Raw genomic sequence first — 14,934 nt, 5'->3', positions numbered from 1 at the left:
TACTCTTATAAGATTTAGCTCGAGCCCCCATTAATCCTAATTTACTATGCCAGGTCTGACCGTGCATAATAAGGCGAACATGGGGTTACCTAATTGTGTAAGCTGATCACAACCTTTTACCCACAAAATTGCAATAGGATTTTTGTATGCTACAAAATGCAAAAGGATAATAGCGCATATTCACCCTAATTTACTATGCAAGGTCAGATGAACATGGGTTACCTACGGTTACCTAATTGCGTAAGCTGATAAGCACCGTTTATCCACAAAATGCAATAGGATTTAGTGTGGGAGCATCTTTTTTTTCTGGTAAGGTTTTGTCTTTACATGATATTTTTTAGACTAATTTCCGACTCGGTCAAAAATTTCGGGGGGGGGGGGGTTCAAACCGGGTACCCCCACCCCCTGGATACGGCCTTGCTATTGGCTCTCAAAAAATTAGCAAGTCCATCAAGAAATGAAGATCATGGCAAGAGGGGATATTCTAGTTGAGGTAAGCAATGAAAATGACTTTAATGACTTGAAGATGCATAACATTACTAACGCTTACCCAGTTGAGGTATCATCGCCAAAAAACTTGAGCCATTTTAAGAAAATTGTTACTTTCTACGAAAACATTAACCAAGAAAAATGGAACAAATAGATATTAAATGGAAAAATAAACACGGTATTTCAAAAATTGAGAAGTTTTTGAAGAAGATAGGGGAGGATTTGACGCCAACTAAATCCTTGATATTACGCTCAATTTTCCAATACCAGATAAAGTTGCTATTGGGTCGCTAAGCTGTACGGTCAGGCATGGACACCAAAACCTAGAAGGTGTACTGACTGTCAATTATTTGGCCATACAGAAGATGTATGCCATAACAGCGCACAAACATGCGGAAAATGTGCCGGCAGAAGACAATCTGCTGAAAATTACACTCAAAATCAAATTGAGTGCAGAAATTGTCATAACACAGACCCCATTAGCTACTTAAATTACAAAGAAATCCTTGAAATTAGTAAAATTGCATCAAAAAAGCAAGTTCCTTGGAGAGCAGCAAAAATGACCTATGCTGAAATAGCAAAAACAGGACATCAAAGACTGACGGTTATCGAAAATAGCTCAAAAACAGAAAATTTGCTTCCAAAAAGGGCTCACATAGATATAAGTGCAACTGTGCAAATTCAGAAAGTATTAAAACTGCTTATTCGTACAATAAAAATAGTATCAAAACAAAGCGTAAATGACAACTTGAAGATGGCAGAAAGTAAAAGAGCTGTCAAAAACATTCCTGGGAATCATAAATAGTAAGATTAAATTTTGGCAATTAAACTGCAACAGCTTCAGTAAATAAAAATTAGTAAAATTTAAGAAGATATTAATTGATGAAAACCCTACGATAGTTTGTCTACAAGAGACATAGGGTTCCAGTCCAATTGTAACAAATTTTAAGGCATATGAATTAGCCAGATTAATCCGAGAAAATACAGAAAGCCGACATTCAAAAGGTGGAGGAGTAGCCATCTTAATAAATGAAGATCATTTCTAAATAACAGAAATATTTGAAGTGAGCGATGATATGATAAATCCAGAAGTTTTTATAGTAAAGTGTGTTAGAATAGATGGCAATATTTACAACGTGGCCAAGATTTATGATAATAATGATATAAAAAAAAATGGTAGTCATCATAGGTCAGGATAGGATATTAAAAATTTTATCTATGATGTATCAGACTTGGCATTGGTAACCCCAGTTGATGCAGTAACATATATGAATATTCAAACTAATCACTCAAGCACTATTGACCCTACATTTACATTGAATCAAATATTGCAGATAGCTGAATAGAAAACAAGGGAGGATATCGACACTGGATGTCCACATACATTAGTGTAAACAAACTTTGACCTACTACCGGAAAAGAAAATGCATTATAACAGAAATAGGAAATTTAAGCAAGATCACTAGAAGACATTTTACCAGAAAAAATAAAGTATTTTGAAACAGATACTAAGTCGTTTCCTTTAATGGCAATCAAAATCAAGGAAGTAAGTGCGAATATCAGAGGCAATGCTATATCGTTACCTATAGTAGAGGCCATAAGGCCCCAATGTTTTATTATTTTTTTTTATCTATTTATTATTTTTTCCCAGAAGCAATTCATATGGAAGGGGTGGCCGTATGAACTTTGGAGGAGGCTGATTCGATTGTAAATCAGAATTTTTAGTGCTCTTTTTAAGATTCAAAGGTAATTGGAGGACAACTAGCCCATCGTGCCCTTTTTTAACCAAGTGCATCCGATAAAAATTTTGAGACAGCTATTTTGTTAAAAATAGTTCAAAGAGCAGATAACAAAAACTCCAGAGTCGACCCATTCCCCATGGCTTAGGAACAAGTGTTGTAAGTTATTTCCTGGGGGCAGTGTTCTAAGTTATTTCCTGAGATTCTAGGCAGGCATGCCTTTCCAAAAACTAACAAACAAGTATGTGTCCAATAAGGGAGTCATACTTACTCCAGCGATTTACCCGTGCCGCAGCCATTTAAATGTTGGCCTCTCAATTACTTGGACTATCTGTCTTGGCTTTTCTCTTTCTACAATTAGCCATGTCTTGATGCAACCTACTGCAAAATACTTGATAACTTCAATTCAAAATCAACGGACTAATGGTTTTTATGGAAGGGACAATCGTATAAGCTACAGAGGGGGGCTCATTCGATAGTAGATATGAAGTTCTAATGCCTTTTTCAAGAGTCAAAAGTGATCGGAGGGCAACTAGCCCCCCCAGGCCCTTTTTCCCCCAAATTCATCCGATCAAAATTTTGAGAGTCATTTTCTCCAAAGTACTTTAAAGATCAAATAATAAAAACTCCGGGGTCGACTAGAGTCCCCAGCGCTCGGGAGGAAGCGTTGTAAGTTTTGCCCCAGGGCATATAAGGATTCTGTGTGTGAGGTAGTCGTATAAACTTCAGAGGGGGCTCATTTCAGTGGAACTGAATATTTCTAGCTCCCTTTTCGAAAGCCAAAAGTAATCGAAGGGAATCAACCCTACCCCACTCTCTTTCCCCACAATGTATTCAATCAAGATTTTGAGATAGCCATTTTGTTCGAAATATTCCAACAGACAGATAACAAAAACTAAGGGGTCAAAATAACTCCCAAACCCTGGGGGAAGGGTTGTAACTTATGGTCCGGGGAAAAATAAGGTTTTTATGGAAGAGGTGGTCGTATAAACGTCGGAGGGGACTTGAAAGATTAGAAATTGAAAGTTCTAGTTCCATTTTTAAGAGTCAAAAGTGATCTTATGGCAACTAGCCGCCCCCCTACCAACCCATGTCCCAAAAAAATCAAATAATAAAAACTCGGGGATTTACACAACCGTCCAGAGCCCGGGGGCAAGTGTTCTAAATTAAGCCCCGGGGACATATAAGGTTCTTACGGAAAGGGTGGTTTATAAACAACGAAGGGGGATCTGTCGATTAGAGAATGAAAGTTCTAGTTCCCTTTTTAAGAGTCAAAAGGGACCGGAGGGCAACTAGCCCCCTACCTGCCCTCTTTACCCAAAATCCATCTGATTGAATTTTTTAGATAGCCATTTTGTTAAAATAAGTTCAAAGATCAGATAACAAAACCACCAGGGTCGACACAAACCCCCCAGAGACCGGGGGAAAGTGCTGTAAGTTGTGCTCTGAGGGCATATAAGGCTTTTATGCAAGTGTTCTTAAAATAGTCCACAGTTTAGATAAACCCGACCCCACCCCACTAAAAAAAACTTATCAGCGATATTTTACTCCAAACCTCAAAGGAGCTGGCCCCAGTTACTCCCTGCATGGCCTGACCTCTCCCTGCAAAAAAACTTATTAACGACATTTTATTCAAAAAACTATGGGAACCCACCCCTGGCCCTCAATGGCCAGACCCCCCCCAATGAAAAACCAAACAACAATTTACTAGCGATATCTCTTTCCAAAGCTTATAGAAGGCTAAACCATGGCCCAACCCTCCTCCCCCCACAAAAAAACTGATTAACAATATTTTTTTTTCAAAAAATTATGGGAACTCACCCCTGGTCCTTCCTCCATGGCTTGTCCCCCCCCCCCAAAAGCAACTTATTAACTATTTTTTATTCCAAAAATCATGAGAGCCTACCCCTGGCCCTCCTCCCGTTCCCTGATCCCCCCAAGAAGAAAACACATCAACAAAAACTTGTTATAGTAACGATGAAAAATCATGTTATGTGACCCCTGACCTTCCCTCCATGGCCTGACCACCCTCCCCTAATAAAACTAACTAACGATAATTTATCCCAAAAATCATTGAAGCTGGCTTCTGGTCCTCCCTCCATGGCCCAACCCCCCCCCCCAAAAAAAAAAAAAAATGAAAAACTTATTAACGAGATTATATTCAAAAAATCGTGGGAATTCCGTTTAATTTTATTAGCTCTTTCCAAAACTATTTGAGACACCCATAGTTTTCACTACAAACAAGAGTTTGGCTACTATCTGTTTTCCTAAAAGTAAAAGCACAAGGCCTATTGCTTTTTTGTGCTTTACTAAAAAGAATAAAAGTACAAAGATTCTCTTACTGGCGGATCCAGGGGGGAAGGGCAGGGTGACCCCGACTCCCCCCTCCCAATTTTTGCCGGTACAATCATTCCTTGTTTTTTCCAGTTTTTCACTCTTTTTTTTAAATTAAATTTGTCAATTTGGTCAATTATTAGCACTCTTGTCACATTGCCCCCCCCCCCCCCAAGATTTTGCAATAGATCCGCCCCTTCATTATATATGAAAATTCAGTTCAATTTTATTAGTTCTTTCCAAGAATGTTTAAGACAAATATAGCTTCACTACAAACATGAGTTTTTATACTGCTCCCTTCCCTAACTGTAAATGTATGGTGAGCTTAACAATTACGTCAGAAATTAACACAATATTTGACGCAAAATAAAATCATACAGTGGTGAAAATAACACTTTGACTAAGATAATATTTTGCAAATTGACCACAAAAAGTACCACGGGTCTTGGAAAACCAGGATATATGTGGGCACACAAGGAAATTGAGAAATAGCCACATCTTGGCTTATGCAAAGATGTGGCCCAGAAGACGCGGCTAAACCTAGCAAATAAACTTTATATTCTATTGTATCTAGCAACTTTCACCTAATAATTCTCAGGTGAAATTTGGTCCTTTTGCTTAGGATTTCTTTGGATAATTTTTAGTGACCTTTATTTCTTATAGCTTATAATTATATCCCCCTGTGTTCTGCTTATTCTGTAGGGCAAGTAGTTCCATTGGCACATATATAGCCAGACCATTGTCCTGTTGTTTGTTGAGTTTAATAAAAGTAATCGAATTTAAACCAAAACTCTCTATAGCGTTATTTATACTTCTCATCTATACCCAGTAGGCAAGCCTAGCATAATTAGCCAGGCTAACCCCTAAGTGGATCGCTACCCTAGTATTACTCAGCTTAGGACCGTAACCCACACCCCCTCTAGGACCCAGACTAACAGCACTTTACTACATCTGGTGGCAGACGGAAAAACAGGGTCGAGGAGACTAAATAAATTTGTAAATTAAAAACAAATTACTTTGCCAGAAGGGGAGAATAAAATGACTACTCTAACAACAGTACTTGAAATTAAAAAAAAATATGCCAAAATAAGCGAGAGTTCCCGATGTAGATGAATTCATCGAAGCCAGATTAAGGGGATGTGCCCTACAATATTTTGACTCAATAAGAGAAAAAGAGACAAAAAAAATACTTATAAGACTAATGTCATCGCGGAAACCCCAAAATCTTGAGCAGGCTATTACCTTGGTAGAAGTGGAGATAAAAATCAATGAAACAATGGAAAATTCAAGCAAGTATCAATAAATAGCCCAGAAAACCAAAAGAATGTTAACCAGGGAAAGGGAGAGAAAGCGAGTGAGATTTGGGGAGATAGATCGTGAGCCAAAAAGGCGTGAATAAAACCAAAGGCCATATTCAACTGAACTAGCTGACCGTTTTCACAATCTTAGATTCCTAAGGGCAGGAAACTCTAAGCAAAATTTCCACGCACCACCCCCTTACAGAAATAGTAGTAGATTAAGCAATGACGGGTCAAGAATTTACAGAAATAGCTGTAGACCCCGTGGGGGGCAGGAAGTACAGGTATAGGAAAAAACTCCATTGCTATTACTGTGGCAAACTGAATCACCATGCGGCAGATTGTTAGTATAGAATACAATAGGAAGGGTCAACATACAATACAAGAAACCAGTTCCAACCCCAAGGTGGCAGGAATTCAGATAGACAGGGAACAGATAATACTTGGCAACCACAAAATAATGCTACCAAATTTATACCTAGAAATCCGACGGTAGACCACGCCCTACTCCAAACCAATAGTACTGAAGAATCTTGGGGAAATACCCAAAACTTTTCTGCAAAGTAACGGTGGGTATTTAAATGAAGAGACAAGCCTGTAAGGGTCGCTAGAACAATACCTTTTCTAAGACCCCTATATAGTTCAGAATTTTACAATACAGAGAGAAACAATGAATTACTGATTTTGCGTTGTTTTAGAAATTGAGTGTTTTCCAAATTTATCATGTGTAATTGATACAAGTGCTTTAAAATCCCTAATTAGGAAAGAGGTTCATAGGAACGTTCCTCATAGTGTACAAAATTGTTTAAGCAGACATCAGATCACCCTGACGTCTGTAACAGGTCACAAACTGACAATTTTGGAAGAATATCCTTTAAAATTTAGCACAGGGATACTGAAATCCCAGTAACAGCGATAATATGCGAACAGCCACCATTTCCTTGCATTCTAGGAGTGAACGCGATAAGAAAATATGGAATCGTGTGAGATCCAATAGCCAATAATGTTACCATATCAAAACCATACGCAATTGATAGACAAGTTTGCGTAACAGCGGATAATAGTAGTGACAACCCCGAATATAATTTAAAATTAGACGGGAAAATAACCACTGAAGGAGGAACCACGGCTCAAGTCGTAGCGATGGCAAGTACAAAGGAGGGTAAAAACAAAACAATTGGCACCGTAGTGGGAGGATAGGCCCTGAAAGATTATCCCTAAATTTTCGATGGAAAGTCGCATTATAAAAATTGAGAAAGGAATAGCATATTTGAAATTATTTAATCTAACCCTTGGTTTACACAGAACCGGTTTTTTTTCTCACGCAAAAAGGCTCACGCATACCGGATGCAGCAATAACGCAGAACTGTCCATATCAAATCGGTCCGGTGTACCCGTTGAAGCGCAAATATGGGATTGATCAAAAAGCAGAAAAAAACTATTAGCTCTATATTTACTCAAGAAGAGAAGTCAAGTATTGTTTTTTGGCATTGCTTTGAATTTTGACCTTGTGCATAAATCTCAAGCTAAAGTTGCAGATTAGTTACGCCACTAGTATAGGGTGCAGAGACAGTCTTTAGTAGAGGCAAGATATAAAATAAACAACTCACTTTTTACCTATCCTGGTTCATTCGGGCAGTACCTCTGGGGCATCGAATTCTAATATGCTTGCCGCCTATCGCCCCAATACAATTTGGGAAATCCCAGTGACTCTCAAATTTTTTGCCAGCAGTTTGAAAATCTTCTTGTGTAGGTGCCTTCATATATTAATCCTTTAAAACGTCTCAAATAGCTTTTTTAGTTTCAGCTATTATGTTTGTGACGGTCGAACGGCTTACTAAGTATTGATAAGACAAAGATCTTTTTGACTAGCCTGTTGCCAAGTGTCTTAGTGTAACCGCCAGTCAAACATGAGGTAAGATAGGTTCTCTCCAATTCGCATGTTGCTTTTGAATTTTATCATAAAGTAAGGTCAGGATTTCTTGAAATTGGCAAGGTGACATCCTCATATACTGAAAGTACCATTCTTGGTCTTTTTTTTTTCTAGCAGTGCCAGTAGATTTACAAAACTTCCTGAAGTATTTTTATTTCGTAAAATGTCACGGACCCACAATCTTCGATCAATAGAAGATGCCTGAAAAAGAAGGTCTAGTCAAAATCCTTAAATACTCCATAAGCACAACAGTGACTTTGATTGGACAGTTCTAAAATTTGTTTTGCTAGATTGATATTCAATTCAATTTTAGTTTTGTATACTAAATTCACTGTTCAAACGAATTTGCGATGGAGAAGGGGTAGACAATGGTTTTAACCACAGAGGGTATGCTGGTGATTCAAATCACTGCTACTAATTTGTCATTCAAGTAGCCTGCAATACTTGTTGAATTTTTGTTGGTTGGATAAAAAGTCTATTAAAGAAGAAAATGAAAAAAGTCAAGTTTAATTCAATTTATTTTATTTGAAGACAAATTTCACATCAAATTGAGATTGTTGAACTAACCATGAAGCCTGAGGAAAAGTATGGAAACTATCAGATTGTATTTTAGCAATTTCAGTAATAATGATCTTCTTTCATAAGTTTGAGGCAAAACAAGGTTTAATGGTGAGCTAGCTGTGAGTTTTGCCATTTTTTATATTTATTTGTCATTTTTGATATTTTTGGCAAATGTGTATTTGTTGTCAATTAATAAGCACAAATTCAAAAAAAAAATAAATAAAGATCAAAATTGTAAGCTGAAGTATAGACAGGTAGAAAGTATGACTACCTTCAAGTAACATCAAATTGAGATTGTTGAACTAACCATGAAACCTGAGGAAAAGTATGAAAACTATCAGATTGTATTTTAGCAGTTTCAGTAATAAAGATCTTCTTTCATAAGTTAGAGGCAAAACAAGATTCAATGGTGAGCTAGCTGTGAGTTTTGCCATTTTTTAGATTTATTTGTCATTTTTGATATTGTTGGCAAATGTGTGTTTGTTGTCCATAACAAATCACAAGTTCAAAAAAAAAAAATCAAGATCAAAATTCTAAGCTGAAGTATAAACAGGTAGAAAATATGACTACCTTCAAGTAACATCAAATTGATATTGTCGAACTAACCGTGAAACTTGAGGAAAAGTATGGAAACTATCTGATTGTATTTTAATAGTTTCAGTAATAATTATCTTCTTTCATAAGTTAGAGGCAAAACAAGATTCAATGGTGAGCTAGCTGTGAGTTTTGCCATTTTTTATATTCATTTGTCATTTTTGATATTGTTGGCAAATGTGTGTTTGTTGTCAATAAATAATCACAAATTCAAAAAAAAAAATCAAGATGAAAATTCTAAGCTGAAGCATAGACAGGTAAAAAGTATGACTACCTTCAAGTAACCTTCCCCCCTTTAAGAGTACCGTAAAATAATAATTAAAATGTATTTCTTGAAAATTGAGTATCAAAAAAATAATCCCATCCCCACAAAAAAAAAAAAATAAAAAAATTGGATAGACCCACTTTGAAAGGGAATTCTGAGTTTGGATAAGATGCACGTTACCTGCTTCTGCAGTATAGGGTGCAGAGGTACTGTCCAACGGAAGCAGGATAGGTAAAAAGTGAGTGGTTTATTTTATATCTTGCCTCTACTAAAGATTGTCTCTGCACCCTATACTGCTGGCATAACTAATATGTAACTTTACCTTGAGATTTATACACAAGGTCAAAATTCAAAGCAATGCCAAAAGGTAATACTTGACTTCTCTTCTTGAGTAAATATAGAGCTAATAGTTTTTTCTGCTTTCTGATCAATCCCATATTTGCGCTTCAACGGGTACACCGGACCGATTTGATATGGACAGTTCTGCGTCATTGCTGCATCTGTTATGCGTGAGCCGTTTTGTGTGAGAAAAAAAACCCGGATCTTTGTGAACCAAACGAGATCGTCGAATTGCAACTCAAAAAAAGAAGAATAACTAGTGTCTTCAAATAAATAATAAAGAAGAAGCAGAACAAAAGATCTGGAAATAGGACATAAATGAATCACAAGAAGAAGAAATGAATCACAAGACATTTGGAAGTGGCCCTAGTTGGTGAACCCGGAGGTTTTTTTTCAATTCCTTGGCTAGGTAGAATGTTAAGAAATCCATTTTTCCAAGGATAGGCCAATAACACTGCTCCCTTTGCAAATTTACTTTGAGCCCTTAAGGGACCCTTCAAGTGACACCTTGTTCCTTAATATTTGCCTGTGAAATGGCTACCAAAAATTCTAAAAAATGCTTTAAATCAATCATAATTTGAAAAATTCTAGACAAGGTACTTTTTGCTATCTTGGACAGTGGTTAGGTTAGAAAGATAAAATTTTCAGTAATGAATCCAGGGCCAAAAACATACCCTGGGAAGGTGTTGCCAAGCTATTTTTGTTGTCCCTCTTTCAATTTCTAAGTCTTAGAAATCATCCCTAGTCTACCTATGTGAATTTTGATAATGCTGTTCACATTATTGACTTAGGCTAGGCTACAAATATAGTGAACATACCACTAGATGCCATTTTGGTAAAATTCTACTTTAGCTACTTTTGGCTATCTTGGGAAGGGGTTAGGTTAAGAAAATGAGACTTTCAGGGATGGGTCTACAGGCTAAAGTATGTCCCGGGAAGGTATTTTGAAGTACCTACCTCCACTCCTTCTCCCTCTAGAGGGTCATGAAATTTGCCTACATGACAGGTCTGTACCCATTGAAATTTTGACAAAACAAAATTTTACCTTAATTTTCAGTTATCAGTTTCTTTTTCTCTGGCTTTAGCTCTGAAAATGCAATTTCAAATATTTGATCAGAATTTTAAGAGATATAAATAGTTTATTTCCAAAATTTAGGAAATTTATTTGCATATCTTTAAAGCCTTATAAATTGGGATTGAGCAAAGTTGTGAAGCTGAAAACAATTTTGTTGTACTTCATTTAAGCAGAAGATCTATTTTGCTAGGTTTCACTTCTATAACTCACATATTTTTAAAGGTCTTCAAAGGTCAGGACCGTCTAGAGGGAGAAGGAGTGGAGGTGGGTACTTCAAAATATCTTCCCAGGACATACTTTAGCCTGTAGACCTATCCCTGAAAGTTTCATTTTCTTAACCTAACCCCTTTCCAAGATAGTCAAAAGTAGCTAAAGTAGAATTTTACCGCCATTTTTTATGCTCTTTCTGAATATAATAATTGCTTATCTCACAAATTCTATTTTAAGCCCTTTTAGGACCATTGAAAATAATTGGTTAATATCATTCTATATTTCTTAGATATAAAAATGGGTTATAACATTTGTTTCAAACTTGCTATTTCATTGTCAATCCATTGATTGTGAATTGTAAAATTAATTTGTCAAAACTCCTGTTTCACATATGGGTAAAAGATATCAAAGTTGACAGAAGAAACATGGTGGATAGAAATAGGCTATAGAGAAATTGTTTCGATTTTTTTTTATTCAGCTTAATTGTGAGAAATAAATGTTTCTAGATTATTTAACTTTAAAAAAATGAATTTATAATCAAATAATAAGTTTTAAGCCTTTTTTATAGGCCTACCCAAAAACTAGAAATTTTTTGGTGAATTCAAGGGTTCAAAAAGGGCTTAAATTTGAATTTGTGAGATAATTGATTATTATATTCAGAAAGAGCATAAATAATGGCTTCTAGTGATATGTTTGCTTTATTTTTAAGTCAATAATATGAACATTGAATTGTTTACCCTGTTTTTTTTCTAAATTTAGGAAATGTATTTGCAAATCTTTGAAACCTCATAAATTAGGATTAAGCAAAGTTGTGAAGATAAAGGTTCTTTTATTGTACTTCATTTAAACAGAAGGTATATTTTGCAAGGTTTGTTCACTTTTGATACAAAACAATTTTTTAAGGTCAGCATGGTCATCACATATGGAAGAGGGGATGCCCCCACCAATGTTTTTGGTCACTCGGTAAAAAAAAAGTTGGTAAAATTGTGGTGCTTTGTGCCCTGATTTTTCCAATGCTGCTAAAATTCTTTGTTCGGTTTAAAAAAGGCCACGAAAATACTGACATGTCATCTACAAAAGTTTTGAACTTGGTCAGTAAATGTAGCTGGTTTACCAAATCCTGCTATGATTTTACAGATGATGCCAAAATGTTCCATTTTGTTTAAATAAACAGCATTAAAATAGTGACATGATATGTACCAAAATCTGAATCTTGGTTGGTAAATGTAGGAGTTTTACTAACTTGTGCAGTGACTTTATGTATTGTATTCAAAACAGACATTATGCTAATTTTTGGCAAAAATAGTCATTAAAAATGACTAGCCAGTTGGTAAGATCTGTTGCCCCCCCCCCTGCCCCCAAACATTTTGGCTAGTAATGAGCCTGAAGGTCAGTGCCCTGTAGAGTATTATGTTGTGAATATATCACTTAATGCCCTTTCTTTTGCTTGTTAATAATTCAATAATTTTCTGGGGAAAATTCCATTTTGAGCCCTTAATGGGGCCAGAAAAAGAGTCATGAGAGAAAAAATTACCATTTGTAGCTGATCCAGGAATGGTAATTAATATTTTCCTTAGTATTAAAAGTAACATTTTATTTTAAAAACAAATTTGTAGGAATTTTTAAAAAGAACCTAAACCCCTTGAAAATGATGTCAAATCAAAACTGACATCATTTTTCCAAAGTAACATTTTCCTGTTAAGACTAAGGGGAATAATAATTACCAGGTACAAAAGACAATTTTTCTGAAAAGCCAGTTTTTTTTTTATCAACATGTTTTTAAACTTACTATGGGTGGTTTTGGACCTTTTAAGGACTCAGAATGTATTTTCTTCCAGAAGCAATTATTGAATTATGGAATAGCCTAGCATAAAAAGCATCAAGTGATATGTTCACTTCCATCCTAACTAAATTATGTTGAAAACTGCAAATTTACCAATTTGTTTTGATACTAACCAACATTTCACTATTAAGACTTATGAAAATAATAATTAACATTCCTGAATCAGCTACAAATGGCAATTTTTTCTCACTAGCCATTTGTTTTTATATATATTTTTTAAACTCTTGGCTACTATGGCTGTTTTGAGCCCTTTAAAGGCTCAAAATCTAATTTCCCTTAAGGACAGTTATTGAACTATGAAAGGGCATCAAATGCTATATTCACTTTCATACTAGCTAAATTATGTTGTCAACACAGTATATAAATTATAGGCAGTATGATCTTTCCCTATCTCACCCATTATAAAAACCCTTGACCAAGGTGCAAGTGCTCCAGAGAATGTAGAAACATAAGTGACATTAGATCTTTTCACAGGTAGACAAGTCAGATTTCCCTTGAACACAAAACTTGGCTTCAACATTGGAACACTAAATTTTGAAGAAACTAATTTTAAATTAATTTATTCCAATACATATATGAAAATCAGTAATTAGTAGTGCAATATTATTATTAGATGTTTTTAGGAATGAAAAGTAGGTTTCAAAGTCTCAAGTTGGTTTCACAGGCATTTTGAGAAAGTTTATGCCAAAATATGTGTTCCAGGGCAATTGGACTGCTGATGGCAGATCAAATGAAAGGAGCTGTTTGTACACACTAATGTAAGAATAAGTGGGAGGAGCTTTTTGTTTGCACCAAGAATGAAGAGCCAAAAATTATCTGCAGTAAACTTACTGCTATATCTTTATACTTTGGTTGTCAACTACAAACTTACCTATAAATGAAACTCCCTCAATGGTCCCCTAAGGAGGCATGCCTAAGCATCTATCCCTTCCCTGTCCAAAGGGCACTAGCTTTTGCTGGTAAATTTGCAGTTTTGTAAACTTACAAGAGAGTATGAAAAAGCAATTGCAGGTGCTTCCAAATCAAATCCCAAGAAATTTTGGAGGTATGCTTCCCTGCAAAAACCCAGGAGACACCCAGTAACTGAGCTTTCTGTTGATGGAGCATCTATTACCAGCCCTAAAGAAATAGCTGAGACACTGAACAATCACTTTCAAAGAGTCTTGACTACTGCAGATAGAGATCTACTTCCCATCAACCTAAGTGTACAGTTGATAAACCAATGTTACCAATTACTGTCAGTAAAGACAACATTGAGGCTAGACTGGATGAGCCAGAACAAATCTGTAGGGCCTGACAGAATACACTCTTGGACACTAAAGGAAGTTCATGCAGAATTGGCCTTGCCTCTTGCACCACTTTTCTAAAAATCCCTGGATACAAAGACAGTGCCTCAGGACTGGCAGAATGCTAATATCACCCCTATCCATGAAGGTGGGAGCCAATTAGACCCATCAAATTACTGCTCTGTTAGCATTACATCTGTTGTTGAGAAAATTCTGGAAGGAATAGTAAGTACTGCCATTGTCAAACACCTCACCTCCAACAATCTTATTACATAGAGTCAGCACAGATTTAGATCAGGACAATCCATTGATACAAATCTGATAGATATTTACAATTTTCTCAGAGAGCTCCTAGATAAAGGAAACCTAGTAGACCTCATTCTTGTAGATTTTGCCAAAGCATTTGACCAAGTATGTCATCATCAACTACAGGCAAAATTAATTGCAATCAGGGTAAGCCAGGAGATTGTTGAGTGGGTGATGAAATTCCTGAAAGATAGAAGGCAGAGCGTAAAGGTGCATGGAGAAAACAGTCAGGTATTTTCGTCAGATAGTACTGAAGTGGGAAGTGGAGTCCCACAGGGAACATTCTTTGGTGCAACTTTATTCAACATCATAGGCAGCACAATTGTGCTGCCTAAGTAAAGAATAATGTTGGTACAATGTATTATTTATTTATTTTCATCTTTTTTTTCATACCAGGGCACTTTGTATCAAAGGAGTTGTTGTAGAAGCTTCAAAAAGGGCTCATTTGATTGGAATTTGAAGTGGCTAGTGCCCTTTTTAATAGTCAAAAGTGATTGGAGGGCAAATAGACCCCCCTGCCCCACACATGCCCATCATTCCCCCAAGCACATCCAATCAAAATTTTGAGATAGCTATTTTGTTCAGCGTAGTTGATTTCCAGATAGAAAATATGTTTTTGAGGAGGACACTCCCCCACAGCCCTCAGGGCACGGGTTTTAAGT

General features: G+C 36.2%; 1 protein-coding gene across 2 annotated transcripts in view; it reads left to right on the top strand.

Moving 5' to 3' along the window:
• Positions 1 to 9,865: 9,865 nt before the first annotated feature.
• disp (RND transporter family member dispatched) overlaps positions 9,866 to 14,934 on the top strand; it is a 110,356-nt gene continuing 105,287 nt past the window's right edge. The window contains exon 1 of one of the 2 annotated variants that reach the window (XM_089096697.1): positions 9,866 to 9,937. The gene's annotated coding sequence lies outside the window, so the exon portion shown is untranslated. Of the gene's footprint in view, positions 9,962 to 14,934 lie in introns of both variants that reach the window. The other variant, XM_089096698.1, reaches the window with a different exon arrangement.

The sequence above is a fragment of the Artemia sp. Qi Xiang Cuo genome, chromosome 11 (genome assembly GCF_049724085.1).
Source record: "Artemia sp. Qi Xiang Cuo chromosome 11, ASM4972408v1, whole genome shotgun sequence".
In the NCBI taxonomy this organism is placed as follows: domain Eukaryota; kingdom Metazoa; phylum Arthropoda; class Branchiopoda; order Anostraca; family Artemiidae; genus Artemia; species Artemia sp. Qi Xiang Cuo.
The sequence above is the reverse complement of the archived record's forward strand: the minus strand, read 5'-3'. Positions and strand labels throughout refer to the sequence as shown.